This window comes from Lactuca virosa, chromosome 6 (assembly GCF_052849685.1).
Source record: "Lactuca virosa cultivar CGN04683 chromosome 6, Lactuca_virosa_CGN04683_v6, whole genome shotgun sequence".
NCBI classification, from domain to species: domain Eukaryota; kingdom Viridiplantae; phylum Streptophyta; class Magnoliopsida; order Asterales; family Asteraceae; genus Lactuca; species Lactuca virosa.
In genome coordinates, this window is record NC_136431.1 from 172,802,229 (window position 1) to 172,822,484 (window position 20,256).

The 20,256-nt window shown below is 37.2% G+C and overlaps 1 non-coding gene across 1 annotated transcript; it reads right to left on the reverse strand.

Annotated features, from left to right (window-relative positions):
* Positions 1-266: 266 nt before the first annotated feature.
* On the reverse strand, positions 267-373 carry LOC145123023 (small nucleolar RNA R71). Its single transcript, XR_013714903.1, has one exon. It is a non-coding gene; the product is annotated as a small nucleolar RNA R71 (small nucleolar RNA).
* Between the last annotated feature and the right edge of the window lie 19,883 nt (positions 374-20,256).

Consider the following 20,256-nt stretch of genomic DNA (forward strand, 5'->3'; position numbering starts at 1 on the left):
ACATCCTTACTGCACTTAAGGATGTTCCATTTTATGGAAAGGATGATGAGGATGCTTTTAAACATCTAGATGAGGTCAATGACATTGCGGATTATTTTAATGTCCCGAATGGTAATAGAGATACCATCTTGCTAAGTATACTTCCCGTTACTTTTAAGGGAGCTGCTAAAGATTGGTTAAAAGCACTTCCACCTGGTACAATCACTACTTGGGTTCAGATGCGCGAACAATTTTTGGACCAATTTTGCCCACCATCCAAGATTGCTAAACTCAAGAAGGCAATAGCCAACTTTAAGCAACAACCGGGGGAGTCACTATACGAGGCTTGGGAGCGTTACAAAGGATTGTTAAGGAATTGTCCTCAACATGATCTTAATGTTCAACAAGAGATGTCTATTTTCTATGATGGGGTCAATGTTATGACAAGGGAACTCCTAGATTCTCAAGGACCGTTGACAAAGAAAAATCTAAGGGAGGTCAAGGAGTTAGTTGAAGAATTCGCAAAACACTCTCGTGAGTACCACAACCCAAGACAAGATGGAGCAAAAGGCAGTGGAAGTGCACATGCTGAAGAGATGGCTGCTATGATGGCAATGCTAAATATTATGGACCGAAGATTGACCCAAATGGACCAATCAATTCATGCAATAAGAGTTGGATGTGAGAGATGCAGTGGGCCACACTTGACTAAGGATTGCCATTTGGATGAATATGGGAACAAGAAGGCTCAAGTTTGCTACTCGAGTGGGGACAAGTATGATAAAGATTGGAGAAAACCAAAGAAGGAGTGGCTGCCGTACGATGAATATAAGAAGCAAAAGGAGGAGAAATTTAGACAGACTGGCCGAGGCTTTTATCAAAAAGAGCAACCACCAGCTGAGAAGAAAGCTAATTTAGAGACCATGTTAATGAAATTTATGGAAGCTTCAGAAAAAAGGCATGATGATACGGATGCAGCATTGAAGGATCAAAGAATAATGATAAAGGAGCATCAAACTATGATGAAAAATCAGCAAGCAATGATGATTGACCAGCAAACATCATTAAGGAATCAAAAAGCCTCCATCCACAACCTTGAAGCTCAACTTGGTCAACTTACTACTTTGGTGAATGAGAGATAATCTCCCCAATTTCCCGAAAAGAAGACAAATTACCATGTTATGATGATAGATATTGAAGAAGACGCCATCTCTGAGTTCCTAGAAGCACTAGAAGTGGAACCAAAGCCATACGGACCAAAGCCAAAGAAGTCGAAGCTCGAAAACGAAATTATTGGTGAAACACCAGACTCACGTCGTGAGCCCGCCATGCTCATGACGTGGGCTCGGTCTGAACATAAAAGTTCAGAATCCGTTCGGGCTTACCGACCACCTTTGTCGTTTCCGTCTCGAGCACATCTAAGTCCACTGGAAAGGGAACATCTAGAATTTATTCAGCAAATAAAGGGTATTCCTATTAATACCCCTTTTATCGATTCACTTTCAAAAATTCCAGAATACGCGAAGTTCCTACAAGATCTTATAGACACTCGTCAACAATTAAAGAAGAACTCTAAAGTAATTCTTAGTGAACAAAGTTCAAGAGTGGTATTGGGATACATACCTAAGAAGATGGGAGATCCTGGACGCCTCACTCTTCCATGTGAGTTTGGTAACAACTTGAAGACATATGCTTTAGCCGATTCTGGGGCCAGCATAAATTTGATGCCATATTCATTCTATTAAAAACTGAATATTCATAAAATGAAGGCTACAACGATGACCAACCACATGGCTAATCGTTCGGTGACGCACCCAAAGAGAATCGTAGAAGACATCCTCGTTAAAATTGGGAAATTCGTTTTTCCAGTTGACTTTGTGGTTATGGATATGAAGGAGGATGTTAATGTCCCAATTATTCTTGGTCGCCCTCTACTTAATACTGCTAGAGCTTTAGTTGATGTTCGTGAATCCAAGCTTACATTGAGGGTTCGTGATGATGAAGAGACTTTTGGAATACAAGATGGTTTTCAAGGAGAAGATGTAAAAGGTGAGGTGTTCAATATGGATGAAGATAATGATCTTGAAGAATTGGAGAAGCTCATGGAGGAAGAAATCAAGACAATTCATCAAGTCAAACGCACCGAACCGAGAGCATCCGTCCCGTTCTTCGTTGAAGTCATTACCTACACAAAACCAACAACTTTGATGAGTGAGGAAAGCGATGAATTGTCGAGTGATGAAGACGAGGTTACTTCAATGGAGACGAGTCAATTAGTGAAGGAAGATAAGATTCCTAGGGAGCTTAATAAAAGAGTAGAAAAATTGGAGACTAAAGAGATCAAACGCAAGCTCGATGGTGACGAGACCAAAGCTAAAAAGGAGAAATCAAAGAAGGTGTACATTAAACGTGTTCAAGCGTACAAGAGGCGATGGAAAGAACAAAAGGTGCAGGTGGTGGACTCCTCTAATAGCTCCACATAGGAAGTACGGAGTCCGGCTCACGACTTCATCAAAAAGAAGCGCTTCTCGGGAGGCAGCCCGAGTTTGGTTTGGATTTCCTTTTCTTTTTAGTTTTTGCATTTTAATTTTTCTAGGAAAATCGATCATATCATCTACAACATTTTATAATAAAACACTTAGTGTGAGGTCCCTAAAATTAAGTGGTAATAATTTTAAAATATATTTAGGAATCTTGGGATTAATTATGAAGTTGTGTGCTCAGACAGACTTCACGTCGTGAGCCATTATGATTCACGACATGAGTTAAAGAAAACTTACGTGAATCTGTTACTTAGCCCATTTAAGTATAAATTAGAATGGACCAATTTCCCAGCCCAATTGTTCATAAATGGAATGGTCCAAATTTTTAATCCATGCGAACTCACGACGTGAATCTTAAGAATTCACGACATGAATGATGAAAAGGTCATGGGACCACAGATATGGAACCGATTCTTTTGACCTACACACATAGTTTATTCCCCACGAAGTGAGGCTGTCTTCTGGTCCCCCATCTTACCGATTGCGGCCAATTCCAACTCTTAATCTCTTTTTGCTTACGTAATCTTCAAATTTAAGGTAAGATTTCTTAGTTCTCATGGCTAATTTTGCATTAATAAGTTGCATTTAGGGCTAGGGTTTGGTATTTAGTAGATTTTTTTACATGCCCTAGAATTCGTGATTTAGCACATGCATGTTTCCGGATTGTGCTTAGATTTAACATATGAATAAACCCCATTGAAGAATTTTGGACCGATTCGTGCATAGCTAGACCGATTCTGACCGGCCGCGACGAACTCATGACGTGAATTCCTACACCATCAAAACAGTTTTCTGTTTAATCATAATTTCTTGGATTTTTGTTTTGTGGTTATTTGCTGTTTTGTTTTGCAGAAATGAGTCCAAGAAGAGAGGTTCCAATAGGGGTGGCTAGTTTGCACCCATTTTACGTCTTCCCAACCACTTTGCCTCGGGATATTTTGACACGGTGCAACAATCGGTTGGGGTGGCTTTACAACCGTGAGATTGCTGTTGCCCCTACAGTTAATTGGGCGAGGTTAAGGGAGGTTGGCCTTGTTGATCGGCTGTCCCAATATCTCACAAAAATATTTTTGGGAAATGGATTTTCATTTACGTGTAAAGGGTGGAACAACTTGTTCAGAATTCAAGAAATATTGTACAAAGAACTTTGTGTGGAGTTCATTGCAACTTTGTCATTTCATGAAAATGTCCAAGATCCTACCTTTCAGCAAGCATTAGTTTTCTGTCTCGGGGGAGAATACCGAGAATGTAGTTTGGTGGAGTTCTCTTGGCGTATGGGGTTGTATGAGGCGCATGAGGCCATGACTCCTGAGTTTGAGATGTTTCTGAGGGAGGCTGCCCGAGGGTATGAGAATGGAGTTTTGGGGGTTGGTTTTTGGAGCAACATTGCTTCCGGAGTGTTTAACTCCGGGGTGTCACCAGAAAACAACATTAAGTCACCAATCCACTGCCTACTCCACTGCCTTATCACTTTTTCCATCCACCATAAACGTCATGGGGAGAAGGTCACAAAGATGAACTTGTTCTATTTGTGGTCAATTTCACAGCCGGGAGTATGCTGTAATATTCCATACTTCTTGGCCCGCTATTTGGCGGAATATGCTACGAGTTCCCGCCCCGGGAGCCCTATTTGTGGAGGCCACTTTATCACTCGTTTGGCCCGGTCTTATGGTTTGATTGTTCCCGACATCACCCGCTCTTTGACTTGTATAGAGGGGAATGAGTTCACAATGGGGTATTTAGAGACGATGAGGGTAGTAACGAATTATGGGTCTCATTGGGGAATTCTTCATTCGGATGATGATGATGTTGACGAGCAGGAAGATGATCAACCCGAGCCACAACCACAACCACGGCCTCGGCGGAGGAATGTTAGAGGTCGAGGATAGAGAGGGTAGCCGGTGCATCAACAAGCACTCTTTGGAGGAGCACCTCTTGGAGGAGATATGGCGGGATATTTTGATCAATTATCCTTGAGTACTAATTGGATCGGGGGTACAATGGAAAACATGGTTCGACATTTCGGTATTGAGTAACCACCACACTTAGGGAATCAATACCCCATTTTTCCTACATGAAGCTCTTATCAACAGTCAAGGGGAGAAGAAGCGGGCACAAGTGGAGCACATAACGATGAAGAAGATGATTGATCGTTTGCTTTTATTTTGATTAATTTTTTTTTGGTTTAATTTGGGTTGTGTTGATTTTGAACTTGTTTGGGTTGTTAAACTTTTGAACTTGTTTGTTTGTTTTGATTATGTTACTTCTATTTTTCCTTTGGTTGCTATATTTCACATTGCTAAGGGAGTCTCGGGAAGGAAAGTCGAGTCGAGAGCATTACGTCTAGACAAGTGTCATTTAGAGTCTAAAGTCGAGAGTCGAGACCTACAATTAGAAATAAGTGTGGGGTGAGTCGAGAGAAAGGATATAGTTAGAAGAGTAGTCAAATAATGCAGTTAGAAGGATCTTAATTCATTAAGACATTGGTTGGAGTTCATTCATTTGCAAAGAAAAAGATGGGCTATTTCAGGTGCTGTTTTCCCAGTTCTCACGTCGTGAGGCCTTATTCCTCATGTCGTGAGATGGGTTACAAAATTATTCTGAATTTATTTTGAACGTCCTCACGTCGTGAACACTTATCCTCACGTTGTGAGTCGAAAATTATCACAACAATGAAGCCTTTTCATTCACTCTTTCTACATGCTTCACCACCATTCTCTTGGGAGTTATTTTGAAGATTATTCTGGCTTATTTACTTTACTATATAATGTGGCGTATGCTTTCCCACATTATTCTTCACGTTTTGGAGATTTACGCCTCATTTGTTGAAGATTGAAGTTTCGATTCGTTATTGGTGCTTTACATATCTAACAAGCTCAAGATCCAAGTTCCGATTTAGAAGCAGTACATATTCGAGATGCACAGTTCATCCACACTTGTGGAGTTCGATCACGCCACTGCTATCCCAGGGGAGTCTGTTCCTTTTTCTCCTTTTTATTGCTTTTAATTTAGTTTATGCATACAATGAGGGCATTGTATGTAATAAGCGTGGGGTAGGGGGTCGAAAAAGTAATTGCTAGGGTCGAAAAAGTAAATTGATAGAAAATATTTGTAAATTTAAAATTTTTGGACATAGATTTGAAATAATAATCTAAATAAAAATTCTAGTAATAATGATTAATTTGAACTTAAGTTGCTAGTGTTGTGTGGGATGATCCGATGAGAGCCCAAATGTTTAGTTGAGCCAATATACGTTATAGTGCAGTTGTGGCCTCCTTTATTCTAGTGAAATCACGGGACAAAAACACAACATCGCTTAGTTTGAGGGATTCAATATGTTTAGCAGCCTGTACCTGAAATGTATCTAGGAAAACTAATACCTTAACCAATAAGGGTTGAAGTTAAGCGTCCCTGCTTAAGCATGTATATAACACCCCAAATTCAGAAGATCCTTGAAAAGGAAGAAAACCTCAAAATGAGGAAGCGAAACGTCGAGTAGAAGGAGTGACTCGAAGAGTAGGAGCGCGTTTTGGGTCGCGGGTTTAGTGACCTACTCGACAAGTCGGTAGACCGACTCGACGAGTTGGTCTGGGTTTGGGAAACCCTTAATGTGGGTCTTGTACCCTATTTAAAGAAAATTATAACCTCTCATCAGCCTCATTGATACTCTCTTAAGTTCAGAAACGAAACCCTAGCCACCTAACTTCATTATTGAGCATTGTGAAGCTAAAAGTTGTACTGGTGGTGAACTTCTTGGAAGATTGGAAGCAAGGAACGAGGAGGAGAGTTTAGATCTAGCATCATCATCCCATTTCCGTCCTTTTCTGGTAATAAAGTCTCCACCTTGGTTTATAGTTTCTTAGATCTCTTTATGTCCACTTTATGAGAGTTTTGGTTCATGGAGCTTGATTTATGGGACAAGGACGTCCCAAGCAAAGATCTTTTCATATCTGGTGTCCCTAAGAGTGGTTAAGGCATAAAGGTGCAAGCTTTGTGAAATTAAAAACCCTCATGCAAGCTTAAAGGGGTTATTATGGCCTTTTAAGCCTCAAAAGGCCATGCATGGAAGGAAAGGCGGGGACTTTACGTGTTATACCGATCTTAGGAACCCAGATCTACCTTTGGGAGAAGCTATTTGGCTTAGAAATTGTCTGAATAGAATGAGACATAGAGGAACTCAGCGAGTCACTTATGGGACTCAGCTAGTCAGTCTGCTTTCTTGCCCTAAAACCCATCTGTTAAAGGGTATGAGTTGAGTTGGTATGGGACTCAGTCAGTCTGGGTCCATAGCGGGCATGAAGATCATCGTAATCGGTGAGTCTAATGAGGAACTCGGCGAGTCTAAGGCAATCTTCTTAGTTTATGAAGATGAACTCGACGATTTGTCAAACAACTCGGGGAGTCATTGTCTGGACATTCATAAGAAGGAGATGAACTCGACCAGTTTAAGGATGAACTCGACGAGTCGGTTGAGGATGGTCCCGATTGTAAGACTGAAGGAGAACCCGTCGAGTTCTTGCTATACTCGACGGGTAGGATTGGTGGTTGTATTGAGTTGGAGAAGTATGGACTCGACGAGTTGGTAGACCAACCCGGCGAGTCAAGTTAGCTGGAGGTTGACTTTGACCTGGATTGACTTTTGGAATATTGTGGTCTAAGTGTTACTTTGGGATATTGATAGTTCGGGAGTTAAAGCATCAACAGTCCGGGGATTGCCAGCTAGCAGCAAGAAGGCTATCAGCAGGTCTTCAGCAGTGTGAGGTGAGTCTCCTCACTGTGTGCATGGGTCTATGCCACAATACCGACCCATTATGTTTATGCTTATGGTTATGTGTAGTAGGAAGACCCGGGGGTTAGCCCTAGGCACTTATTGTGATTTGTTCGGATTTAGATATGTTACTGGGGTTTGCCTGATGCAGTTTATATTTTTCTGGATTTCGGTCCGATGTCGGGTGATACCCGAGGCAGTAGTGCATGTGTAGTTATACTTGTTGTCTTTGTGATACTTGTATGTACCTGGTAGGGAGGTGAGTCGGGCGAGGTCCCGTATCTCATCACTAGCCGAGTATGGACGAGGTTCCGTATCTCATTAGTAGCAGAGAAGGGGTGAGCCCCGAGTTAGGAGGGAGGTGAGTGTGGGCGGGGGCCCGTATCTCACTATCAACAGGAGCGTGAATGGGGTTCCATGACTCACCAGTAGCAGTAGAGTATGTTTAGCCTTATGACATGTGTTATGATATATGCTTGTATATGCTTAGCGGGCGAGGCCCAGAGACAGGCGGGGCCTAAGAGAACAGATCTATATACCGAGCGGGGCCTGATGCCAGGCGGGGCCTTATGCCGGGCGGGCCCGATGCCGGAGTTAGTCTGATGCCGGGTAAGTGCTGATGCAGGGGGCGGGGGGCTCAGTACGTGGATATGTATGTGGTATGTGGTAGGTTGGGGAACTCACTATGCTTCGTTCTTATGGTTTTCAGTTTTGGTTTCAGGTACTTCCGGTAGCGGAGGGAAGAGCTCGGGATGATCGCATGGCACACACCAAAGAAGTTTAGCCTGGGATCTTTACTCTGATAAAATGAACAAGTGTTTTGAAAAGATACTCTTATTTGTTATATAACCCTTTTTGGTATGTTTGAAATAATGTTTTAAAAAGAAATTTTTGGTCATGATTTTTGGGATGCGACAATGTAGGGTTTTGAGTGAAAGTAAAAAAGTGAGAACATGTAAAAAAAAGAGAGAAATTACCAAAAAGTGAAAAGTTGAAGAATTTTTGGAGCAATAGAAGTATCAAAAGTTAAAGATCAAAGATAAAAAATTCTGAAGAAATTCAAAAGGTTGAAGATACCAAGAATTACACAAGTAGGTGGTGAATTCCAAGAAATCAAATATCAAATATCAAAGTAATGAAGAATTCAAGAGCTCCATAGTGTGGTATCTAAAAAGTTGTAATTCTCTAGCTTATGTATGCTTGGGTAAGTTTACAAAAACACCTTGAGGTTAGAAAGATTTATGCGGATGGATTCGGAGGGATGCATAAAATGAGCATTGTTCAAAAGAAGTGGGCAAGTGTTTATGAGGATTGTGAGTATTTAGAATTGAGGGGGGTTACTTAGGAAACATTTTAGACACAAATGCACGCGTTGAGGTCTTGGCATAATGGCTGAGTTTGAGTTGGATCATTCTATGTGATGTTGGTTCAATTTTAAAATAATTAGAATTTGCTTGAGGGCAAGCAAAGCACAAGTGTGGGGTATTTTGATATTGCCATATTTATACATATTTTTAGGCAATATTTATTTACATTTTTATTAATAATTTGGTTATTTGCATAGAATAATGGTACTTATAGGCTTAAATTATATTTTTGCAGCCAAATAGAAGTATTTTCGAAGAGAGGGACTAAAGTTGACAAAACATGGAAGGAGGCTTCAGGGAAAGAAGAAATAAAAACTCAGCAAAACACATACTCACGACGTGAGTAATGGAAGGCTTACGACGTGAGTGGAGTATTCTAGAAGATATGCACCGGATAAAAGAAGAATCCTTGTCGAGCACGTTTATCTCATACTCACGATGTGAGGCTTATCTGCTCACGACGTGAGGTTGGAAAAATCATAAATTATATAAATCCTTGTCCATTACGACTTGAGAGATTTTTGGCTGCCTTGGAGGGTTCCTGGAGACGATTTTCAGCAGAAGAAAAGTGCTGGAATTGGTTGTTAGCATCCAAGGAGAAGAGAAGTTCATATTAGTTTAAGAATTTGGTACATTTTTATTATGTCTTTAGATATGAGTTATTTGTGTTTGTTAGCTAGTATGTCCAACTAAATCTAGCTGCTTCTGTTAGCTAGATGAAGGTGGAACTCATGGTTTTAATATATTATATTTGACTTTACTTGTTGGTATTGTGCTTGTGTTTATTGATCCTACCTAGCATGTTTGATTCAATTTTTGATTTCTTTAATTTCTTGTTATGTGTAGTTAGTGAATACAAATCTGCATGAATTTGAATACCTAATAATTCAGTGAACACTAGTTTATTAGAGCTAGGATCAAATAAATCTTAGATAAGCAATTGGATCATTGAATTAGGTTGTGCTAGAGAACTCAAATTATGACCATAATTGTGTTTATCAAATCAATCTTACATGGCTTCAATCATATTCAATAATTGATTATGTGTTAACTATTGTGTGACCATACATAGACTTACATGAATTAATTAATGTTAGTAGATTTAGAACTAAATTGCTAATACTATCTTAATTGGTACCAACAGTAATTGTCATAGCTAAATTATAAACCATTGAGCGAAAGTGTATTCGAACTAACAAAAGTGTTTTGTTAATTGATTGAATTTGGTATTAAGAATTAAGTTTATCTAAACATGCAAAATTAGATAAAACCCCTTGCTTTGTTAATAATTAGCTTAATTTAGTAGTAGATAAATTAATTAGTCAAAACCGTTCCCTGTGATCGACACCCGACTTACCCCAAGCTATACTATAGTCTGACTAGGTACACTGCCTATGTGCAATTAGTTAGTTAAGGTAGTTAGGTTATAAATTCAAAATTAGGTGTAGCTATTTGCACGCATCAAATATAAATACAATTATTGAAAGTCATTAAGACTTAATAATTACATGCATTTTTCTTTTTGTCTTACAGAAAATATATATGTACAAATATATGTACAATATAAAAAGTATCCACAACACTTACAAACTATTAATGTCCATTATTAACCACATTTTTTTCAAAACATATAAATTTTACCATATTCCACATACCAACGGCAAACCATGCAATACCTTCGTGGAACCTCATCCTCTTCTAAACCAGCCGAAAATGCCCCTTCATCCGAATGACCTTTCCTCTTCACATTGGAATTTGATGTTATTCGTTGTAAGTTTATGAACAACAACTAGATTCATCAAGAAATCTATGGCACTTTTAGAAACACATGTGTACTCCCCATAATCATGAAATTACCTGCCAAAGTACTCTTCAAGTAGTTGTAAAGCTACACATTAAAACACTATGAATCCAATGTAGCCGTTTCAACACAACACTAAATATTATACAAAACGCCACTAAATATTATCAACTACAAAGTGTAAACATGTATTAATTAACTATATACAAAATGTAATGTAGATATATACTATACGTACCTTGATCACACTTAGGAGTCCCTCTTGAAATGTAGATCATACCAAGAAAATAAATTACCTCGAGATGATGCTCATCTGCTGCCTTTGTCATGAAAGTCATTCCCAAATCAAAATTGCCATTACAAAAGCATTCCTCTTATTAACAGAATAACAATATCATTAACATCAATGACACCAAAAATAAATTAAATTAAATTACATAAAATTACTTAAATGACACTTACCACTCCTTGTCTATACATGGATTCAATGTTATTATGCTCAACATATAAATACTATAGAATTAAGATGTTTGGGACCCATCCCTTCAACCATGTCCGTGAATGTTGTTATGAACACTTCAGGATCTACCCCCGCTTCATACATCTTTTTTTTACTTCAAAAATTGAAATATACAGTTAATAACTAATAAATCAAGTTATATTCATCAAATACACATTCCTAACTTAATGTTTATCGAGAATTACGAAATTCTTGTAGAGATGATGTGTTTTGCATCTTCTGACCATAACATTACAATAATATGACTCAAAATCTCTATTGGAAGATCATCCAATGAACTACAACATCTTTTATTCGACATTTAACTAACAAAATACACATGCTATAATTTGATATCATACTTTAAGAAAAAATTAGGCGCAAATGTAAAATATAGTGTAACACGGTAAGAAAAAAACCTTATTTGTGATGGACTAGTCGAGGACTAAGTACCGACTTCAATATTATCGGGAAAATCGATTATTAGAGCGATTATCTATCGACGATTTTGGGGTTTTCTTTGGCCGTCGGCAGTTTGATCTTATGGAAGATTGCAGATGTTGTGAATGGCCTGAAGAACTGGAACGACATGATGGCGTCGGCGCCTAAACGATATAGAGTGCAAAAATACCAAATTTCCCTTAAAATAATTCCAAATATGTGATTACTAAGGGTAGTTTTTGATGGGTTTTGATACAAAATATAAATGTGTTTTTCTTAAAAACCGTCAATAGAAGCTTTAAAAATAACAATATTATTTTCGAGTTTATAACAAAACCAAACCATCTAGGATCCATTTATAGAGGTTTAAATGATATTAGAACAACCATAGGATGTTTTAGAGATAACCTTTGAAGCCTTTGAATACACTTGGTTTTGGGGTGTTGATGAAGATGTAAAGATCAAAGAACATGGTATTCTCTACAAGTATCCACCATCAAGATCAAGGCACTTGGAATGCTAGTTCCTTCTTGTATGCTTGAGTGTCTTAAAGAGGAGCTTTAAACCATCAAACTAACTTCAAAAAAAAAAGAGGAGGAGGATGAAGGATGGTTTCGGCCACACCAAAGATAAGAGGAAAACTAGTGAAAAAACTCGTTAAAATCAGGCAAGACACCTCCTTTATATACCCATACAAAAGCAAAAAGCAACCCCATTAAATAATACAAATTAATCACTTTACTTTAGAGGAATGGGGATAAAGGAGGAAGGTTGACAAGCAATCTCCCATGCCTTTATGATTTTTTTTAGAACAATAAAGAATAGATCAATAGGTTCTAAACTGGTATATGAATCAAAACAGTAAGAACAGTGATTGAAGTTGTGCCGAATGATTAATAATCTATGCCTTAGAAGAGCTCGATGAAGAACTTCTCTGTAAAGGCACCATAGGGAATCCCAAAACAATTAACCCTAATACAATACATGCATGCAGTATTTAAAGCCTAACCCTAGTATCATAAATATGGATGGACATGCCCCATCCGTAAAAAGGCTAACTACATACAAAATAAATTTGACACAATCTAATAAATAACCCAACAATCTCCCCCTCTGTGCCATATAAGGAAGGAAGATTTTTCAGTGTTGTTGGCACTTTTGAACTTTGATGAGTAACGACATTAGGCAAAGAAAAGATTTGCGAACAGTGATGTACCACTTAATCATATCTGTGAAACATTTCTTGTCAGCAACATCATTCCCTTTGTAACCACTTGCTAATTCCAAAACATATTCCAGGCACGGAGTGGAGTACAAATGATTGTCAGGCAAAAAGAAGCAACATCTTTGAAAATTTGCACCAGCTCTTTCTCGTATCTGGAATGCCATACTCCAGTTGTCCTTCCGAATATGTCCCAATTTCATATTGTCAATATCTTTTGGAGGCCTTTGGGCAGCACTGTTGGTTTCTTTCGAAGAACAGTCACAATCTCCACATCCATCTTACCAACTACTTGGATGTAAGAAACCAACATTATTTTGAGATGTGCAACAATAGGTTCGAATTTCTGTTCATCCTTCAACAATAGATGCAATAGAGAAATCCAGTCAAATAGGTTAAGACAGGGCAAATCAGCGAGAGTAAATTCAAACACAGAACTCCAAGCCCCTCGAGCAACCTTGAAACGAGCATTGACGAAGGTTTCTGTTTCAATTGGGCCAAAGACTTTCACAACAATAATCTTCTTAGAACTCCAGATTTGGTATTGAGGCTTTCCGTGTTTGAGGTAAAACGAGAGAAGCATATGATGAACATCGTGGTCCGAATCAGGTGCACTCGCAACCCTGTCAAAGCTTCTAAACAAGAAAGATTTCAGAGTTATTGGAAAGTCAAGTCGCGAATCCAAAGTGTTTTCTAATTCAAACAAAGTAACTGGCTCCAAACAGTATACATTCGGATTGTCTATCGCCTCATTCAAAATCCTTTCCATAGACCAAGCAGGGAATATAAGCTTTTGAGTTTTCAGTGTAACTTGGGCTTCATGAGCTTCTTTTTCAGCTTCTTTTGGGACACGATGAGCTTCATCCGACTCTTGGTCACATTTCTTTCTTTTCAGTAGAGCTTCTTCTGATTGATCTTCTTCTTCCTCATCATCATCAACCAACTTTCCTTTTCCTTTCGATCCCGAAGCTTCATTATCCTTCATATCTTTTGGTTTCAGCTTTTTTTCATGCTCATCAAAGCCACCAGCTGGTTTCTTGATTTCCACACCAGATGCCTTCTTCGCTTCTCCCCTTTTTTTAAAAGAGTACCCAATGCCTAAACACCTTCTATTCGATCGAGCATTAAGAATATTGGGCAGAGTTTGTTAGCCAGATGCTGTCGAACAGACACTGTGAGCGTTGAATCACGAGTCTCAATGAGAGTTTGCAAATACCGATTAACATCGGTAACAACACTTTTGACCACAACTTTTTCAGACTTGAGCTCTTGTATCTCCTTGTTGGCATGAGAGAGGTGGGCGGAAAAAACTTTCACTTTTTCAGTTTTGCTGGCAAGCTTATCCATGAGAGCATTCTCAGTAGCATGATCTGCTTGAAGCTTTTCAATCTTGGAAGAGATCGACGCTTGCTGCTCTGCATTATCAGTGTGGATGCCAGTGCGAACCTTGGAAAGAGCATCTTTCTCAGTTTGGAGAGTTGTACCAAGGTTCGTAATTGCCTTGTTCGCAGTAGTTGTGTTTCGTTTCGAAGAAGTTTGGAAGTCTTCCATAAACTGTTTGACATCAGAAAGTAGTTTATCGAATTTTTCGGTCACATCATGAACTGTCTTCCAGAATTTGCCATAGCTTTTGTAGATGCATCAAGACGTGTCGCATGCTCCTTTGTGAATGTTACGATTATCTCTTTGACAGACTCGTAGGAGTATTTAGTACTTGACGAAGATTTGGAAGACTCAAAGAGATTATCCAACTTTTCATTGACAGCTTTGAATTGCCTCTTCGTCATCAGTGTATCTTCGTCATCACTAGAGGATTTAACGTTGAATGGGCTGTAGTGGAAGCCTTGCAAATAATCTCGGTTATCACCAAACACCGCGTCAGGATCATCAGTTCTTAGAGGTGAGAAGGAAGTGAAATAAGGACCAACAGTGACACCAGAAGCACCTGCCCACGTATCAGATACGTTGACAACTACTGGCGGTGTAGTAGTGGTTGTTGTGGTTGTTGGTATAGAATCTGTGAAAAATGGAGCAGATTGTGGAACTGAGACTTGTGGCTGCGAAACTCCAACAGAGATGTTCGTACATGGAGCAATGGTAATTGGAATGGTGGTTTGAGTAGGGGTGTGTGTGACAACCGTCAAAATTCGAGACAGTTCTAGATTTGAATAAACTTAGTTGCACGTATAGACAGGACACATACTAGACTTGGTAACTAGAAGCTAAGTTATAACCTACTAGAAACTTAGAAACAAGTAGAATCGAAGAATAGTGTACTTAGAATTCACATTGGTATGTGAATTCTACAACTACTTAACTGTAATGACTATCCATATTCGGGTCATTCCTTGAGTTCAACATCTTTGCATGAATCATGTAGACACATCAGGCACTTGACCTAGAAGTATAAATTAGGTCAAAGTCTCATAAAAACTTAAGTCAAAGTTGAAAACTAGGACTAGTAAACTTGATTCCTCAATTTCACTTGAATCTCGAAATCACTACATAGAAATGCCAATAAACCGACAAAAATAAATTAAAAACATTATTTTGACCTTGAATAAGAGTTATGAAACTCAAAAATAGTTTGAAGTCTCAAAGATTCAATTTATTTTGATAACCAAAGATTTACAAAATTCCTCAAAACCCTAAAAGTCCTAAAAATTTAAATTTATGAAGTTTTACATTAAAATCCCATTAAATTTTTATGAACTCTATAATGTCAAATTAAAATATTTAAAATGTGGAAATATAATAAAGGAAATTAATTTATTTCATTAACATTAACCTTACTTTTATAAGCTAAAAATCTAAGAGTTATGAACAAAATTTATATAAAATAAACATTTTATATAAATTGAAAGAAATTATATAAAAATTTAGGGATTAATACAAAATAAATAAATAAAATAAAAAGAAATCTCCTCTCACTCCCTCAAATTCGGAATCCCTCTATCTCTCCTCATTTATCCTTCCCAATACTAATCATTTCGATCACCCATTCACTCCACCTATCTCTTTCTCTCTCTAAAAACTTCCCTCTTCATTTTGTCTTAAAATGACGAACATAGAAGCTGAATGTGTGGGAGAGATTTTTGCAGTCCATTCTTCATGAGCTCTTAAGCATTACATTAATTTGGTGGACAATTTTGGTGGAGTATAATTCCAAAGAGATGACGAGAGAGATGAGCTATCCAGAGAGATAGAATCTCTATTTTCTCTCTTTTCTTCTCTCCAAAACCCCCATTCTTTCCCCCTATGAAATATCTCCAAAACCCACGAAATTTCCAGAAAATATCCCTCATTTTACTCAAGAATATTCATCATACGAAGTTGTTCTTCAAGGTAAACACAAATTCCCTTCATCCTCATTCACTTTCCTATCAAAAATTAAAAGTTTTCTTGCATTTTTCTTCTCCATAAACACTTTTCTTTCACATTATTCACATGCATGTTCATGCATGTCGAATTTGATGATGATGGTAGGATTTCACCCAAAAACAACATGCATGTTGTTAGAAGGTGAAATCCAATGATCAAAACCTAAATCAAATCCATCCACTTAAGTTTTACAAGTTTTAAAGATCCAAAACCACATGCATTCAAGTTTTTCATTTAGAAACATCATTTTGAACAAAATAAGTTCATTCATGGTCTTAATATCATAATGTGTGTGATGAACATCAAGCAAAAGGCTTGATTATCAAAGTACATTGTTAAGAATGCTTATAAATGATTTATTCATAAATAAATATCTAAGACTCATTTTCTGCTCAAATCCGATTTTTCCTAGAATCCAAATAACAAAATAAGATGATCTATAAATTTTCAGAAAATAATTCATTTTTCTCGATTTATTGTAATGTTTGCAAGAAAATAGAGCAATAATTCACATAAAATACTTTTTATGGTCAGTAAATTCTGGTAAATTTCTGATACGACCTATGCATTGATTAAAGACTTTTCATGAAGTTTCATGCATTTCTATGATTTTTTTCTATTGATCTCAAATATATTTTTATTGAAGAGAAATAAATTGTAAAATACAGTTAAGAATGTCCAAAAGCATATTTCATAAATTTCGCATCTTCTAGACATCATGAGGACTCCAAGAAAAATTTTCCAGATTTTTCCAAGAGAATTTTTTATTTTTCCCGATTTAACAAATGTTTAAGGGATTAACTGATGAAAAGTAGCTACACTTATCCAAAAATTATGAAACTTCATCAGAACATATAAATCATAAATAAAAAGTTTACTGAATTATTACCTACTGTTTAACAATTTTTAACAAATTAATGCTTATTTAAATGAATAAAAAAAGAAAAATAGTTAAACTGTTTGAAAACCAACTTTGATATCTTTCCCAGCTTATACATGTTAAGTAACAGTGACATAAAATGTTTGGAGAATTATATAAACTATTTCGTATTTATTTCGAATTTGTGTTGATTTGAGCAATTAAATAAAGGAAAAATATCTATACATATATAAAATTCATGCAAAATTTTATGAAAGTCCTAAACTTCGGTTGGAACACAAGTAAAAAGTTTGGTGATTTTTCACTACTATTTTGTATTTAATTAAAATTTCTTGGTGCAAAAGATTTTTAAATTATAAATACCGGGTTTTATTGATCAAAATTGGAATTTAATAATTTTCCCGGCTTAAGGACATTATGAAGCAATAACACAGCAAATATAATAATTTTCCATGATCATTTACCATTTTCCCCAAATTTTATGATGTTTTCAACGAATTAAATTGGTGAAAAATAGTTAGACAAATAAAAAATTCAAGAAAATTTATTTTAATGTCTTTGACTTCAGTTAAGACTGAATACACAGTTTGAAACATTTTCCAAAATGTTTAACAATTTGAAACATTTTCCAAAATGTTATAGTTACACTTCAATTGACATTGCCAAAAATGAGATTTTTCACTTGAATTTGTTATATAACAAATTGATTCATAGAAATCTAAATTTAACAGAAAAATATTTGTAACTTAACAATGTTAAATTTTGACACAATATTGGCATAATCTTGTTGTAGTAATAAGTATACTAGTATTATATTTCGATTAGAGACTCATTAGTGTGTAACATCATTGTAGGAATCGATAGTGGTACAATCGGAACATAGTTCAAGGCATCATTTGCATCAACTCAATGCAATGTGAGTATTCACGCATCCCCCTATTTCAGTTTTTAAACATGTCCGAAAAACTATTTATTGTTCGTTGTATTTAAATTGATTTGTATCAAACATGATTGCTATATTTTGCAATGTATGTCTATACAACTTGAAACATGAGGCCTTATCGTCTTAAGTCCCTTCCCTTACACTTTACTCCAACCATTAACTCTTTGAGCCAATGGTCATTATGGATAGCGCTATTAGGAATTCACACTCCTCACTCGCCCGATTGCTTGAGTGCATGATACCATATTAATCTATGGAACGATAAGCATAGATCTTGATAGGGCATCAGTCATAGGCTTGGTTGTGAACTCATTGGTTGCTTATATACATACAATGATACAAACTTGTTTATTAATTATAGCAATGAACTTTGTTTCTCATTATAGCAATAAAGTTGTTACTTATTATAGCAATAAACTTTGTTTCTCATTATATCAACGAACTTTTATTACTAGAAACTTATTTACTTGTCTTAGCAACGAACTTGGTTGCTCCTTGTAACAACGAACTTGTTTGCTCCTTGTAGCAATGAACTTGTTTGCTCCTTGTAGCAACGAACTTGATTGCTCATTATACCCATGAAACTTGTTTACTCGTTTTAGTAACAAACTTTATTTCCCATGAGAATATGAACGTTGCATCTCGTTTGGGCAACATACTTTATCTCTTATGATGACAACAATCTTTGTTTATGCAAACTTATTTACTCATTTTTGCAATATATTTCTATTTATGGAAACTCCAATCAACACTTTGATTACGATTCATGAAACCAATATTATTTTTAACTTGCGAAATCACCAAATATTTTTATAGTTGACGCTCGTTTTACATGTTTTTTCAGAAATCATCTACTAAGAGGCACGTAGAGACACAACACTTGTAGGAGAATTTGCATGTGTTGACTTTTTAATACATTGTAATTTCTTTTAAAGAGTTGTTCAAACTCATTGTAAATTTGTAATGATTTTTAATACTATGGTTAGTGTTGTCTTTTAACTTTTGCTATGAGACCCTTTGTACTGCCACACCCCGTGTTTCCGCTTTGGCGAGGTGTGACAGAAATGGTATCAGAGCCGAAAGGTTATAGAGAATACCGGTTTTCCTTTGGAGAACCACAACTATAGCCAAAAAATTTCAAAACGTTTTTAAAATACTGAACATACTACTGATATAACTAATTCGAGTACGCATTATTGGAGTTTAACTAAGTATAGCCTGGCCAACTGTAACATCCCGACTCCCAGGTATAATATTTTTACATATTTATTTTCAAGTCAATTGAGAGATTCGACGAGTGGGTGCTCCAACTCGTCGAGTAGAGGCGGGCTAGCCACGTGGGTTTAATGACCAACTCGACGAGTCAGAGAGTCGACTTGCCAAGTTCGTGTTGTTTGAGGAAATCCTAAATCTCTGGGTTAGTGTCCTATTTAAAGGGCCTTAAGCCCTCATTTCCGCCACCCTAATCAACCTTGAGCACTGTGAATAACCTTAATCGAGTTTTAGCTTGTTGTATGAGAATGAGAGGTTATCTTGAGCGTTTTGGTGCACCATGAGAGAATAAGAGGAAAGCATTAAGGCTTGGAGTAAGGAGGCACATTTGGATCTAGAGGTTCTCAGTGGATAGCTTCTGTTTGAGGTAAAAAGATGTTATGTTGATCATTTTTCTTATGAGATCTTATTTTGGGGAGTTCTAGGGCTTTTCCCCATCCTTCTTGTGTAATTGAGTCCCTTGAGCATATTTTGAGGTTTCAACCTCAGATCTGGATTGTAGGAAGTCTTATGATTCCAAAGACCCAAGCTTTGTGGAGCTAGAGGCAAGCCTATGAGAACCAAACCCTTGTTGGAGCTTGTATTGGCATTATGGAGCAAATATTCCATGCATGAACGTAAAGATCGAAGCTTTACGTGACATTCGAACCTTGGGAGACTAGATCTAGAGTTTGGAGTGGTAGATCTACCATAAAACATCTAAATAGGAATACAGACTGAATGGACTCGCCGAGTCAATGAGCTGACTCGACGAGTCGGCTAGGGTTTTCCCCGATGAGTCTGGACATGGGTAACTCGGCGAGTTGACGAGACAACTCGACGAGTTAAGTTGGGTTTTCGTGACATCTCATAGGAAACAAGGGGACTCGACGAGTAACATAGATGCACTCGGCGAGTCAGGTCAACTTGGACTGTTGACTCGAGTGTTGACTTCTGTTGACTTTAGGGTTTGGTCAAACTTGAGTGATAAAGGTCATGGAGGGGTAAAATGGTCTTTTACCCATCCCAAGAGTTAAAAAGGGTCTATCATGAGTTTATTTAGAGTTATGGTATTTAAGTGTTAATTAGAGATGCTTATTACATGTAGGTGGGGATAAGACAGTTCGAGGGGTATTCAGTTTCCTTGCTTGCTTACGAGGTGAGTCTTCTCACTATACTTA